General features: G+C 54.6%; 1 long non-coding RNA gene across 7 annotated transcripts in view; it reads right to left on the bottom strand.

Annotated features, from left to right (window-relative positions):
* Window positions 1-15675, bottom strand: part of LOC148056234 (uncharacterized) — a 111994-nt gene that overhangs the window by 75534 nt on the left and 20785 nt on the right. For 6 of the 7 annotated variants that reach the window (XR_015703725.1, XR_015703728.1, XR_015703724.1 and 3 more), the window contains exon 1: window positions 677-957. The exons of the other annotated variant lie outside the window; for it this stretch is intronic. This is a non-coding gene — a long non-coding RNA (uncharacterized LOC148056234). Of the gene's footprint in view, window positions 1-676; window positions 958-15675 lie in introns of those variants that run through there. 7 annotated transcript variants of the gene reach the window in all.

Here is a 15675-nt window from a genome sequence, read left to right as displayed (position 1 = left end):
CAAAACCCAGCAGGCCAGAAACGGCGAAGGGAGAGAGAGACCAGGGAGGGCAGGGAAGCAGCCGGGCGAAATCTCCCTATTTAGCAGGATTTGCCTTGAGATTTTCAAGCTGGATTGAGGCTGAGGGGGGATGCGGGGGGCCACCGGAGGAGGAAAGAGCGATGAAAGGGAGGGAAGAGGGAGCTGGCAGAGCAGCGATGCCTCCCTGGCTGCGGCAGGGCGACGACACTGTCTCCACCGCGGAGCCCTGCGTGGAGCGATGGGGGTGCTTCGCTCGCAGCCCCCCGCCAGCCAGCAAACGGAGGTGGGGGAAAGCTCCACTTCCCCTGGGACACTCTGGCTTTTACAGCCACTCTTTTTTAAAGGCCATTTGTGGCTTTTTAGCCACCCCCTCATCCCAGGAAGAGCTTTGCAGCTCAACAGCTGGCTCCAGTGGACTCCCTCTTGCATTGGAATAGGCTGTATCTGCAAACTTGGCAGGAGCCATCCCAAAGGGACGCGCCCAGCCCGGCAGGCAGCAGTCCCAGCGCGCTGCCTCGGGCACAGCTCCTATCAAAACCAACGCCGGCGGCTTGCACGACCCCACTCCTGCGAGAGGCTGAGCACCCTGAACTCTTGCTGAACTCAGTGGGAGCAGAGGCGGCTCAGCAGCGAAAGGTCCCAACCCTGCACTTACAGCATGGGGAGATGTGCTCTCGTCGGGTGGGTCCAGATGTTATCATCACCGCTGCCACCCCCGGCAGCTTGTTCATCTGCTCCCTTGTGCCAGAGGCTCCTGCTGCCGGCACGGCGTCGGTGGAACAGCTCTCGGGCTCTCCTCCATGGCTCCTGGGCAAAGGCTGGCAGCTTTGCCTAAACTCCCTTTCCCCAGCAGCTGAAAGGAAGCCGCTGCCAGACTTTGTACTGAAGCTGCTGAGGTGGGAGCATTCATGTCCCATTCTTCTGACTCACCGTGGAGGTGGTAGGCAGCAGCGGGAGGGAAATAATGAACAGCTGGAGGGGGTAAAGGGGGAGGTAACATCTTAAGGAGTTGCAGCTAGGGATGCCATTTGGCGTTCACCTCCCCTGCAGACAGATATTTAAATCTCCAGGTGCAAAAGCCACTGAAAGTTCAGGCTGAGTCAGAGCTCCAAAATTTGACCCACTAACAGCAACAGAACGGGCCCCTTAAGAGATAAAGCTGAGCCCTCCCTTACGGGGAGGCTGTCTTGCACCGAGGGCCCCTTTGGTCCAGCTTTGCTTCTGCTGAAGGCAGCGGGAGCCAAACCGTGCTCCCTGCAAACAAACCAGAGCCAAGCTACAAAAGCAAATCCATAAAGGAAAAGACTCCCATTAACTTGACCAGGACTTTAAAGTCTCCCTTTCCTCGCACTCTACCCCGGTATTGGTCTCAGATGTTTTCTGACTCTTCATTTAAAGGGGGAAAACAAAACACCACCAAAGCCACAAGGCGCGGGGGGAAGCGGCTTTCATGTTCCTTCGTTAGCAAGCGTTCACCCAGCGCTGTCCCAGCTGCACCCACCGCCCTCGGCCCCCCAAAGCCTACCTGCAGAATTACATTTGCAAAACTGTTGCCCAGGAAATGTGCAACTAAAATCTGTGAAATAAGCATGCCTGGAATCAAATGTTCTGGGTGTAGTTAAACGACCATGCCTTGAGATCTGCCTCTGCGTTTAGCCACGCTGCCATGTACAGAGCTACAAAACAAAACGCTTGGCTTGTTTCACATCCCGGCCTCAGCACCGGGACTCTTGTTCCCTGCAAAGAGGGAGCCCAAACTCCTTCTCCCAAGGGCTTTAGGAGCGTGACAGCAGGAGGAACAGCAAGATCAGGACCCTACACCTACGCTCATGTACAAAATCAGTCCGAGGGCTCAAAGCACAGGGTATTGCCTGTGCAACAAGCTGCAGCCGCTCCAAGCAGAGGAAATAGAGAACCAAGACAGTGGAGTTCCCCGTCTCTTCCACCACGCGTGCCTCTTCGTGAGGGGCAGAGCCGGTGGGGACAACATGACCCCAGCTGCCTTGTTTCATCACGATGAAAACCAGAGCTTTCATGGGGAACGGCGGGACCCCAGGAAACGTCCACCGAGGTCTGCCCGGCGGAGGATGGAGCCTTCAGGGCAAGCAAGCCACATCAGTCCCACGGGAGCATCGAGGGGGTGAAACTTGGGTCCCCCTCAGCCCACGCAAGGGCTAGAGACGCCGACACCGGTTATTCCAGAACAGGGCTCAGAAAGCCTGAGCCCCGCGGGAAATTTTTGACAGGTTATTTCAGAAGGGTTTGTCCTATGCAGTAGGAGCAGGATTTTTTCTTTTTTTTTTTTTTCTTTTAAGATTTTTGTGGACGGGAAAACATCTCTCCTTCCCCTCCCTGAGCTCACTGTTCCAGTCTCACGTCCTGCTAGAGTAAACCACAGGACACAACCTTCCCACTTGCTTCTTTTCCCAGCAGCGAACAAGTTTTTACTCCATTTTTCCTTCCTGGGGAGCCTGAGCTGCATAGGAAGGTGGGCAGCAGAAAGGCAGGTCTGCTTTTCTGCTCTTTCTCCACATGAAACTACGGCTCCACTGCAGCCCCCAACCACTCGCCCGGAGTCCCCAGCACTGGGGGGAGAGCGCAGGGTTGGGAGCCCCCTCCGAGCTCAGCTGCTTCCCAGGTTTCACACGGTACCTACACCTGCGAGGAGACACCACGTTGTCCAGAGGATGCTGCCTCCCCAAGACAATTAGGTTGTGTTTGAACCACGACCTCAAGGAATAGGATTAATTACGGCAATGTCGAGCGTGACTTCATCTATAGGGACAAGTCATGTTTGACATCCCTGCCAGCTGGTTACAGGACTGGAGGATGAGCGAAACCTGCACGGTCCCTCCCCGGGCTGGTTTGTTGGCACACGTTCAGAAATGGTGCAGGTTTGGGGGAGAACAGCCTGCGTGAGAGCCTCAGCAAGCAAAACCTTACAGCAGAGCATCCACACACCGGCCAGATAGAAGCCATGTTGCAGTGTCACGCTGACACGTGCCATTCAAAGCGATGACCAGGTAGAAAGCCAGGCTCTTCCATGAAACAACAGCCAAGTTTCATCGAGCATCCGAGCAGGGGATGACTTAAACTGTTATTTTAACACACAGATCGGGAGGTCTCCTCGGGGAAAGGCAACAGGTCTCACACATGAAACAGCATGTTCCCCAGCCTGATCCATGGGGTTTAGCTAGCATGCAAGTATCTGATATTATTTCTCACCTGCTGATGGGTCCTGACTGTGGGAGCGTTACACAGTTGGTCCCAGAGTCACAGATGGACCTACAGGCAGGAACAAGTTCTCCCCGAAGGGTCAGCGTCCCGCTTCCCAGCCACCCTGCCTGCACTGCCCTCGCTCCGGGGCTGCCCACTGCCTCCCACCAGCCAAGGCTCTGCCTCAAGAAGTCTAAAACAGTAGAAAAACCAAACAAACAAAAAAAAAACCCAACAAAAACCCAAACCAAAACCCAAGCTGATCTTTGAGGCCAAAAAAGGGTTTTGAAGCAAAGGGGAAGGAGGGGAGGTGGGGAAGGAATCTGAAGTTACATCACTTGGAAATACCCGAGTGCTTCGGAGATGTATGTACATGTTCAGCTTCCTACTGTTTCTCCAGGAACCTACTTGGGAACAGCAAAGTGACACCAAAAGGAGCCCAATGACATTTGCCTGAAGCAAATAAAAACAGCCTTGAATTTAAACCAAATTAGCCCACGTGCAAAATATTCCCTTCCTTGGAGCTAGGCACTTTGGGGCTTTGGAGCTCCAGGCAGATGAGTGGGGTGAGAGAGGTTCGAAATATAAATCAATCAAGAGCTTTTGCCCTTTGGCTGGGCTCAAAACCAATCCAGAGATGTTCTCCATGGTATTTCAAACATTTCTCAGAACATGGAACTAAAACTAGGTTTCGTTTCCTTCAACAGAAGTCACCGTGGCTCCTTCATGACAAGGAAAATAGATTGGAGGGGAAAGTCTTATTTTCAGTAAAAGTTTTGTTCTTTCAGAAAACCAGGCTACCTTCCAGGCACCTTTCCTGCAGACAGAAGACCTGCATCCAGCTCTGAGAGGTTCCTCCTGCTGCCGCACACACAGGCGCACTGAAACCCAAGGAGAGCATGTGGACAGCATTGCAAGTGTGATCCCATTCAGGGAACGTGATGCCCTCCAGGGAGGCCAGTTTCAACATCAAGCCAGGACACACCTCTTACGGGGACCGGTCTGGGTCCGGCTCAGCTGAGGAGGCATGAGCCATTCAATGCACTGGGCCAGGAGCAGACCTGGCACTTCTCACCCAGCCCCAGTGACGCTCGCTTTGCTCGCTGTCCTGCGCAGGCAGGTCTGCCTGCTATCCCCCTCTCCCAGATGGACCCAGTTCTCCAGTGGTTCCCTTCTGCAAGGTGCAAGGCGGGAGAAGAGGAAATATAAAAACTACAGGCCTGATGCTCCATTTCCAAAGGCTGCCATGAGCCACCAATCCAGACTGGGAGCGGCTCGAGTTGATGCCTGCAGCCTCGGGAAGAGGATCCTTGCCGGGGCCGTTCCCTCTCCCCGAAGCATCCCCCGGCCCCTGCTCCCACGCATCCCCTGGCGAGCTGCCCAGCGCCGCTGCAGCGCTGCTCCTGCCTGCCTGCCTGCACAAAATGGTTAATGCGGCAGGCAGGCCAGGTGGCTCAGGTGTGCGTGCCAAGCAGCTCCCGTCTCACCTGCAGCGACTTGTCGAGGGGGAGCCGCATCTGCCTTTTCTTGTCTGGCCTTAATCTGCCTGGGGAAAAGGGAGAAAAGGGATCCAGGAAGGGTAAACACAGCTTAGGCAGCTGCAAGTCCCAGCAACCAAAGGGCTGAGCAGGTGATTCAGAGAGCTGGAGGCCTGCAGACACCCTGTCCTCTGCCTCCCGCCAACATCTCCGGTGATGGCAGCGGCCTGGGAATTGCCAGGGTAATGTGCTGGCTGCTGGGGCCACAGCATTCATCGCTAGCCCAGCAAAGGCAAGATGGGGAGCCTGCGCTGCAGGGTCTGGGGTAAATTCCTGCCTCTTGCTCTGCTTCACCGCCTCCCTGCAAAGACAGATCCCACCCAAAGGATGCAGGACCCAAGATGAGGGAGGCAGAGCATCAGTACATCCTGTACCAGCAAAGCATCCAGCACTGCTGCAGATGCTGTGACCTGCCCTCAGGCACCTCCACAGCGTTGCCCCTACAGAACCACAGCTCTACTGCAGCCCCAGCCATGGCTCCAGCTTCCTCAACGTTACTCAGCTCCACAGGACCACACTACCTCTGTCAGCCTCCCTGCTCGACAGCCTTTGCCACTAACCCATCCCAGCATCGACAACTTCCTCACCCTTGGAAAAAAAGAGACTAGGCTCAATCAGGTGGAAGCTCATTTCTGCATTTGCTTCCATCAGCCTTTCCACAACCTGAAGAAAATCCTGGTGAATGAAGAAAAAAAAAGACCATTTTGCCCCAAAAGGTGGCTGAAGGGTTTCGGTACGTGTGCTGATGACTTTTGACACGGGGTTCTTACGCAGTGCCCAGCGCTGTCACAGGCATCACCTCTAGATCCTCTGCTGGGACATGGGAACCCGAAGACGGAGCTGAGCCCCACTGTATCCAGCCCAGGGTTCACACAGGCTTCAGACAGAAAGGCTCAGGACCACGTTTGGTCCTCATCCAGCTGCAGGGACAGATGCTCCTGGGGGGAGAGAGCCTTTCCAACTGCAACTGCACCACTGAAGAAGTATCCCCAACCTTGCCCAAGACCTGGGAACCTGCCCAGCCAACCAGTCAGAGATTCTACCTGGGTGAATCAGGTCTCAGCCCAGCAAGGAGCCACAGCATAGGGCAGGAATGCGAGCGGTGACGGGAACGCATGGGGCAGGCGAGGCGAAAGGGCCAGACGGGCAGGGAAGGGCAGCGACTCCCTCAAAACTAGGCCACAGCTCGGGAGAAGTCATGCGACGTCTCCCCAGGCACCGCCGCCTCTCCCCTCCGCAGGGAGGGCAAGGAGCCGGGCTGGCCCCGCACACAGAAGAGACTTGCCACCCCGGCAGTCCCAGGAGCTGCTCTGCCCCACGTGCGACGCAGGCAGGGCCAGGCAGCGCTGCTCTGGGGCAGCAAGAGCCCCCAGTGCGAACCCAGGAGAGCCGTTCAGCTCGTGCTTGTGCTCCATTCTTTCTCCACGACGAAGGCTCAGGGTTACAGACACCCTGGTGCCCAAGGCAGGGTGCAGTTTCCGGGCATTACAGGGATTTTTTTGCAGCTTGCCAGCCCTGGAAACAGCCAGAACCCTGCAAATCCTTCCCCTGCCTGCCTGCCCTCTCCTCACCAAGTCAGGGACAGCCGTAACCCATTGCAACCTCTCGCCTGACAGAGCCACAGCGCTCGGAGCTGCCCTGGGGAGACGGGAGAGCCAGTCCGACTGGCTCAGGGCTCACCGAGAGCTCCCTGGGCGAGCAGCCTTCTTCACCTGGGAAGCACCGGGAGACCTGTGCTCCCAGTTACCTCCCGAGCAGGTCAGGACGAGGGCCCTTCGTTGCCCGAGCCTTTGGCCTAATTATTTTCATTCCTGTCCCCACACCCTGCCCATAACAGCAGGGATCAAGATGCCTATTACAGCACAGGCGTTTCGCAGGCGCTGCCCTGTCTGCCAGCAGTTTAGAGGAGGCGAAGTGGCCGAGCTGGAAAGAAAGGGCTTTGCAAGTCCAGCCTACGAGGTTGAATCCAATTTCATAGGCACCATACGTATTTGGGGCAGGGCAGATGAGAGGATGGAGCAGGAGGGTCCCTGACTGCAGATGCAAACACCTAAGTAGGTTTGCACCCATGCACGCTGGCGCACCGGGCAGACGGCTCGGTGCTTGCGTCTATCGGCAGGACACCAGCGCGGCCGCAGCAGCAAGGCCATGACGGGGAAAAACGCTGCCAAAAAAGTCCCATTGATTCCCAGGTGCCACCAACACTGCATGTGGGTGAAAGCTAAACATGCCTTAAACTTTTAGCCTAAGCAACAAGAGGGGAACATATAGATATAGGAAGGAAACCTGTGTGTGTAGGGAGGGAAATAACAGGATAAAAAACCCTAAAAGAATTAAATAAGAGGAAAGAAGGGCTGGGAAAAAACAAATGTGGGTAGAATAGTCAGGCTCTGGCAGCAGTTAAAACTTCCATGTGTTTAGATCCCTGAATCGACGGTTAGAGATGCTACAACAAATGTCACCTTCATGTGAGCACCAGAACTGCAATTTTCTCATAATCCCTTTTTTTTTTTCCCCCTACCCTTTTTGTTCCTGTTTGAAGCCTGTTCAGAGGATAACCTGTTGGGGGCAACCCCGGTACCCAGCAGACGCCAGGTTTTTCTCCTGGGTTCCCTCTCTCCCGCTCTCCTCCTCTCTTTGTCCTGCACTCTGTCGCTCCCGCACACACCAACTCCCTGTCAAGTTTCTGGCTGATCCAGAGGGAGACGTCGGTCCTGCCAGTTCCAGCATCCAACTGCTCTTCCCGGGCCCGGGAGCTGCAGTAACCATAGAAACTGCATCCAACGCGCAGGCTCTGCTGCGGGGGCTGCTAGGATGCTCAGACACATGCACAGGCAGGTAGGGACCAGCCAAGGCTCCGCCAAACCACCTCCAAACGATGCCCAGGTCGGGGAGAGGGACGAGGCGGAGGGGGGACGATCGAGGCTTTTCTCCCCAAAACCTCGCAGAGCAGCTCGGAGCGGCGTTGGGAGGTGTTTCATCTCCAGGCTGAGCGCTGGCTAACCGGTTGCAGAGCTGACGGTGCGTTTTATGGCGCACGGGGAGATCGGTGAGGTAATTGGGAGGATTCTGTTGCAAAGCTTTGTCTTGGTCTGCCCTGCATTTTATCTGCAGACTAGATGGGTACCCAGGGCTCCCACTGGCCCGAGAAGTAATCAGTCATTAATCCTCCGATTCTTTTTGCACCATGAATATAAACAGGCCAAATCCTATCCCCGGCTGTGCTGGTGAGAGTCTTTATGTTGATGGCACTGGCAGCAACACACATGCCTCCAAGGGCAAGATTTGGACCGGCACAGTTAGTTAATGAGCTGATCTAAACATTGCATTAATTTTACACCCCTCCCAACACAGACATAACCCCCGCTTTCAGCAGTACAACTCGGAGCAGGCTCGAACCGCGACCACCTCTTCAGACACCTCACATCAAGCCCTTAAATCCATGCACGGCTACGGAAGAGGCGCGATTTTCGGAGTCACTGGGCACAGCAGATGCTCGGTGTCTACAAGAGCCAGACAGCATCCATTTCAGCGCCAGGAAAGCGGATCGGAGGGGGCCTGGCGAGGGAGGATGGGGAAGTGCTATCTGCAGATGCCCACGCACACCCCGTGGGGCAGGAGGTGGCTCTGGCAACCACAGAGGAGCCTGAGACTAGTGACTGGGATGGCACACGGAGATGGGCAAACACACAGAATGGGGACAGCTTCGTGCCTTCACCAGCTGTTGATGGCATCTCTCCGTCCCTCTCACCCTCTGCAGACAAGGGCTTTTGGGAGCACCACGATCCCACCGTGGGGCTTTCCTCCTCTCTGCCCCTCGTCCCCATCGCCCAGCCATCATGGCGGCCGGCAGAATGAGCCTCTGGCTCTTGCACGGGGATGGAGGTGCCTGGCTTGCGAGGAATTGTAAGCACCTACGGGAAGGTGTGGGGTGGGGATAAAAATACCAGCAGTCCTGCCTTTTTAACACCAAAAAACAAATAAAAATAAGTTCACACAACTTCCAGGCTCCCTTCTTCCTTCCCCCCCTCCAAGCCATAAATACTCCACAAAATCCCCACGCACAAACAAGCCGTGGCCTCCGGACAAAGAGGTCCAGCCTCTGAATGGCCACCAGGCGCCTATTTTGGGCTGTAACTCAGCCAGGGTGGAACAAGCGGGCTCAGCTGTCCTCCCCATCCGCAGCCCGCAGCCGGGCCGGCCGGGCCTCACCCCTGACTCCAGCCCCTCAATGGCCCCATTGTTCGGGGCCGGGAGCTCAGCTGCGACGGCCGGGGCGGCCCGTCTGGCTCCCTGACATCCGGCAGGGGACGGGGCCCGCAGCGGGCCGGGGGCCTCCGTCGTGGCGGGGGGGATGCCAGCCCCCAGCTCAGGGAGTCCCGCAGCCCCCCGAAAGGGAGGGAGAAGAGGAGGGGGCTGCATCCCAGTGAGGCAGAGCTGAGTCAGGGTCTCCTCTCTCCCCAGGGCTGTCGTGGGGAGCGACCCTTGCATGGCTTTGGGGGGAGAAAGGGGGAATATCATGAAATGAGACACATCGGAGTCAAGCTTTCCTCTCCCACCCCAGAGGCATGGCTTAAAATCTCCCCACTTCCCCGGCTGAACTTGTCTTGCTCCCCCATGCCAAACTGGGGGTGAACGCAATCCCACAGGCAGCTCCCGTCTCCAAAATGGACCAAGGGATCGCAGGGCAGGCACGTACACAAACCCTCCGAGCAGCCAAGAGCAGACCCGAGCACAGGCTGGCGTCAGGGCAGACACACTTCAGTGGATCCCAGATCTGCAGGAGATACCAGCACCCACGGAGCCTTCCCGCGGCTCGGCGCCCCGCCAGCCCGGCGCTGCCAAAAATCAGAGCCCTCAAGCTACAGCGCGGAGAGGCTCCGGCACCCTCCGCCCAGCCAGTGGCTTCAAGGGCTCTGCTCGACATGCAGACATCTCCACCAGGAGCTGAAATTTTCTGAAAGGAAGGTCGGTGTCGACATTTCTTTTTAAACTCCCAGGAGTTTCCTCCTGAAAGATGCAAGGGAAGGGCTGAAAAAAATCCCTTCCTTGTGCAACGTGAGGGCAGCATCCTCAGCAAGCTTCAAACACCACCCAAGAAAAAATGTTAAAGAGACTAAAGAAGCACAAAAAGCAGCCCAAGGCATCTCTACGCCATTATTCTTTCTGGGCCAGAAGGGGTGAAAATGCCTTGGGAGCAGCAGTGGGACATCGCTTTTAACACCAACATGACGCACAAGGGACTGTGTCCTCTACTATGTGACACCGCGGTGACTTGCTCTGCTCCTGTTGCAGGTAATTGCTGCAGCATCCCACCCAGGGCTGGTCATACCAATTTAGCCAGAGCAGCCAGGAGGACTCTCTGTCGATACCACTACAGTCCAAAGGGCCATCCACATCAAACATCCCCATATCAAACCTACCAAGCCAGCCCCATGCAGCAGTACCATCACGTACTGGTTGAACTGGCAGGCGATGCTTATCAATACGAGACATGCCTTCTTTTTGCACAGCTCATTTCTCTCTCCTGAATGAGAATAGCTTTCCTGGCAGCGACGGTAGCCCACGCGGAGGAACAGCTTGCTGTTTGTACTTGAAGCAGTGAAGTCGCAGAGCAGCCCAGCACAGGCAAGCCCTGCTTTACTGCTTGAGACAACGTTCTTGGTCTTTAAGTAACCATTGTCCTGGTGCAAGGCTGGGCAGACTTGAGCAGGGATCAGTAAAGCAAAGGGTGGTTTGGATTTTCTCTCAAACACATGCCCCCATGGGGGCAGGGAGGCCCAGCCTGTGCTGATTTATTGGAGGAGATACAATTTAAACCCACTCCCCCTCCCAGTAATTCTATAGCTTTGCAAACAGAGCATCTGCAACTCTCATGCTGTCCACACAGACTGTCTCCAATGATCCCACATGAAGAACGCAGCCAAGCAGTCCCCAAGACCAGCTACAGCTGACACATGGCTCCCCAAAACAAGGGAGAGGGGCAGCAGGTACCTCTTCCTCGCAGTGTGTCCCCAGACCAGACTCAGGGCAGAAGACAACCCATCCCCACAGCATCATGAAGGCTGCACAGTCCTCTCCCTCCCACCATGCTCTTCTTGCAACAGTCTTTTCACATCTGTTCCTCGCTTTGGAAGAGTCTCTGTGATGAATTAAAGGAAAAAGCCAAGAAAAAAAAAAAAAAAATAAAAAATAAAAAATCTAACTGGACCATCTCCTTTGCAAGCTTTCCTTATAGGATTTCTCTGATATGGGCCTCACTCCTCCCTGTGCTGCACAGGCTCTTCAGCATCTTTCATGGAGATCATTTAGCCATTGGTTCTTTCCCCTGTGTTGACCTCTTGTGTGACCCACCTCTCAGCTCACAGAAGAGGATCTAGCAGAACAGCCAGATGCTCCTGAAGACCTGGAAGAGCCCTTCAATAGGCTTTGCAAACTCAAGAGATGCTTTTGTGAAGCTGTCGGAGGCAGTGGCAGCAGAGCATGCTCCTGCCAAAACCCCTCTGGTTGCCCTGTAAACCCCAGCTCTGGATGCTCAGGCCATCCCAGAAGGACTTTGTTCGTTGTTGCTGAACCCAGGCTTCCAGGAAAAAAAGCTTTAGTAGCAGAGAGCTGGATGATACTATTTATGTGTCTTCTTCAAGTGGTTTTGCCCACATAGCCCGGAAGAAATGTCACCTCCAGCAGCCAGTTGGACACAGCAAGAACGCCATGCCAGATCTCTGTTCTGACAGCTCCAGAAGATGATTCACCGAAGAAATACTCAACCCAGGGTCTCCCCACCAGAGGGAATACCCAGTGATCTGATCTCTCAGAGACTATATTTTACTCAGCATTTAACACTGTCAAAACACTTGATAGGACCAAGAGGGACTTCTGCATCTGCTGATCCGCTGCCTCTTCTCTCTGTTCCTCTCCAAGTTTTCATTGTTGCCTTGAATTTGACTTCAGCCTGCTGCTTTCATGGTATGATGCTGATACGATCACACCGTATCTCCCCAGAACTTTTAAACCTACTGACCCACTTCCAGCCAAGTTTATCAGTGCAGGTGGAGACCTTAGAGATAACATTTCTGCAGCCACAGAGAGCGATGGTGGGACAGGCTGGGATGCAACTCTGCTCAGACATCGTGCAATTCACACAGAGCAAGATACTACGATTTTTTCCCTAACCACAGGGAAACAAAACAGAACAAGCTTCAGAGTTGGAGCTCATGGTTTAAAACCCAACTGCTAGACAAAGCCGGAGGAATCGGGCTTTGCAGGCTCCAACCCCTGCAAAGCAGCACATCCAAAGCCTTTCATCTACAAGGCCAGAAGTGAGGTGAGACCCTGAGCTTCAGGCGTTTGCTGGAGGAGCTGTTTCAGAGCTGGCCACATTGCAGCAGCCACTGCTCTTCCAGCAGAGCAGCCTCAGCCCTAGATAGATCTAATAGCAGAGAGCTGGGTGATATTCCAGTCCCGGTAGCTATGTACCCCACCCCAGAATACCTCCCCCCAGCCCTGCTCACCACCACATGCTTTCCCAGGCACTGCCAAATGAAAAAAGACCAAGAACCCCAGTGCTAATGGGCCACAGGTATGGAGCAGGAGAGATCAAGGACATTGCAAACATCTCATGTTCCTACAAAAGCAGGGTAAAATTCCCTGGGGATCCTGGGAAAGGGATCGTACCTCGTGCTACAGAACATGTTTCCTGCCAGCATAGCCAGATTCAGGATCAGAAAGCTCAAGCCTCAAGACAACAACCCCCCAAACAGGCATCCTGGAGATTTAGCATCCCTGAGGAGTATCAGCACAGCCTTCCCTTCATGGCACGCTCCTTGTGGTGCCCAATCTCCCCATTTAGAAGACAGCAGAAACAATTTCAGGCGCCAGCTTGATACACCAAGGGCTGCAAAGAAAAAAAAAAAATCCTTTCTTGCAGGAAGCCTGTAGAAGCCTTGAAGCCTTGGCTTAACAATGCAAGATCACCCCAAATTCCTCTCCCTCGTTAGCTCCTCTAGCCACTATCCTGCACACCAGTCCCTGCATTAGCCCCCACCCAGGAACAAGGTGGGAGAGGAGCACAGGTCCATGCTGAATCTCCTGGCCTGGAGGGACGGTGCCTGACCCATGCCCCATCCCAGCTACCAGACCATCTTTGCCACCAGTCTGTTACTGGACATCCCGTTTCATTAGGGACAAGTCGTCAGCACGCCGGCTCACACAGCCTCGCCCAGCTGGCTGCCCAATTTACTCCGCCTGCCCCAACTCAGGGACACGAATCTATGTCAGACAATCTGAAGTTATTATCTGATTAGCCTATTTGATATTGCAGTGCCTGATTCAATACCCATTGAAATCAAAGGCCCCTTGATCTCAACAGGCACTAAATCAAGCCCTGGTTCCCTCCAGCCGAGCACAACCATCCCATCTTCACCGGTTACTCTGGCAGCCTAGGCCACCGCTACATAATTAGAGGGCATGATGCTGGGTTTAACCCAGTGCACCAACATGGCTTTTCTTATCAGTTGTGAATTTCCCCTTGCTTTGGACTTCTGTTCCAGAGGAGTTAAGTGCTATTAAAAGCTTCTGTAACCACTCGCATCTAAGGATCTCAAAGCACTGCAGAGACACCAGTGAGTTATGTTAGCAACTCTCCTAGGAGAGTTTGAGCAGGGCTTAATACAAGGCAGAAATGGAAGCACCAGGAGATTAAATTGGGTCTATCCCAAAATGTCCCTGGGCCCAATTACCATCTTACTTTCACTGCAGACGCAAGTCAGAAGTAACTACCCCGAGTCACAGAGCTGGAAAGAGAGCAGAAATCTGGCCCATTGCACACAAGCTGCAATTTGAGATGCTATTTATTTTTCTTTTGCTCATTCAGGAGCAGAGCTGTCCGTGTTAGCAGCCACGTCAGTTCTTGGCTCCATAGGACCCAGGCTGAAAGACGAAGCAGCAAAGGGAAGAGCAAACCGGAGACCACTCCATGCTGTGTAAACGAGTTAAGGATCATTTCTGGGAATCTGACACTTGTGCCTGACGTATTCTGGAGCAAAAGGGGATGCGAGATCCCAGCCTTGCCACCCCCTGGAGACATGTTCCTTAGTTCAGCCTTTTGCAAAATGAATTCGAGGCAGCGGGAAGACATCCACCAGAATTTGGCCACATATCACTGAGCCTTGGAGTCTGTCTGGTCCCAGGAACCCCAGAGGGTGGTAACAGAGGATAAAAGGGAGACTCAGAGCTCCCCTCCAACAACATCCCCCGTCCCCATCTCCCAGGCTGTCCTACAGCAGGCAGTGAGGCAGCACAGGGAGGGAGCACTCCTGCCTCCAGCACAAGAGATTCATCATTTGCTGCTCCAGCAACAGCAGCTGAGATGGTAAAAACTGTTGCATGAGCAGGAAGGAGAGAGGGACGGGGCTGGGCAGCGGGCAGGATACAGCCTCCCTTGCTAGAGCAATCACTTCCCGTTCCACTCTGCCGAGAGCAGGAAAATCCCTTCCATAAATAAAACAAACAAATAAAATAAAACCCTCGGGTTGGGGGAAAGGAGAAAAATCCAGCACTAAACCAATGCAGCACGTTGGCTGAGCCTTGCCGGTCGGCAGCGTGGCTGAGCAGCAGGAACAGCAAACAGTGGAGTGCACAGCAATGGGCACTGGGAGCTGCGGGATGGGTGGTTTATAGGCCAAAAAGTGGCTTTATAAAACTGGATCTTTAAATATTTGCTCTGACGTGTCTTGAGTCCCATCCTCTGTGGCGGTTAAAGGCTCACAGTCCTCGCACGCATCCAGGTCCCGCAGCGATTTGGGGAGGGCGGCTCCGGCATGGCAGCAATTCCTGCGCAGGCCCAGGGTTTCTGAGCACAACACTTATATTTCCATGCAAACCCAGCCCCTTCCTCCCCGAGCTGTAGAAGAAACAGATGTGAAAACCAGTTACTCCTTTCCCACCTCTCAAAGAGGAATGATAATATCAAGTCAGCCAAAAAACCCAGATCTGCTCATTTTGGTGATGACAGAAACATCACCATCTGAACCAGCTAGTCCAGAATTAAGAATCGGGGGATGGTGAATTGAATAAACATCACAAGAGCCAACACTGTCATCTCCCTTGGGGGTCTGCAGCCTGGACACAAGGACCCTCCAGGCCACCTACGGCCACTCGTGGCCCTGGGAACACCACGTCCCCAAAGGGCAGCAGGGAAAAGCGCTTCCCGCATGGCGGATCTGGCACGACCAACTTCCCAAACGACTTCCAGCACTGCAAAAAGAAACATGAGAAGACTGAATTCCTCCAATGCCAGGCCAGATGCCTCTGGGCTTCAGAGAGTCCTGCTGAAACCCTACAATCCTTTCAAGCAGCTCCAACGGGCTCAGACGAGGCAGGAGGAGACCTCTGTTTCCCCAGGCAGAAGGGGAGAATTTAAGCCTGGGCACCCAGAAGATGCTGGAGGCACAGAGCAAGGAGACCCCAAAACACAGTGGACGCAGGTTAGCATTTGCATTCCTGCCAGAGAAAGGGCAAAGAGCAAGGATTCAGGCAGGAGAGGACAGGCAGCACAGGAGCAACAGGAGGCAACGGGGAGTGGGGCAGAGGGACGTGCAAACCAAACAAGCCTGTCCCCTGCATGCCTCTGAACCAGCGAGGCCCTCAAGGCTCTGGATCAGACCCTCAATGCTTTGTCCAAGCCCACCAACCTGTTCCCTTCCTGGGACCCTGCTGTGTCCAGGCACCCATGTGCCAATATCCTGTATTCATGGCCCTAGTGCTGCTTGAATGGGGCGGGGGGGGGGGGGGGGGGGGGGGGGTGTCACTTGCACCTTGTCCCCAGGCTGCTATGGGGCAGACGAGCCCCATTTTTCCCAGGTGACCATCCACCGCCATATCTCCATACCTCCATCCCCGG

The sequence above is a fragment of the Nipponia nippon genome, unplaced genomic scaffold (assembly GCF_047370975.1).
Source record: "Nipponia nippon isolate SJK-2023a ecotype South Korea unplaced genomic scaffold, ASM4737097v1 scaffold_16, whole genome shotgun sequence".
Lineage (NCBI taxonomy): Eukaryota > Metazoa > Chordata > Aves > Pelecaniformes > Threskiornithidae > Nipponia > Nipponia nippon.
This window is presented reverse-complemented; position numbering and strand designations above follow the sequence as displayed.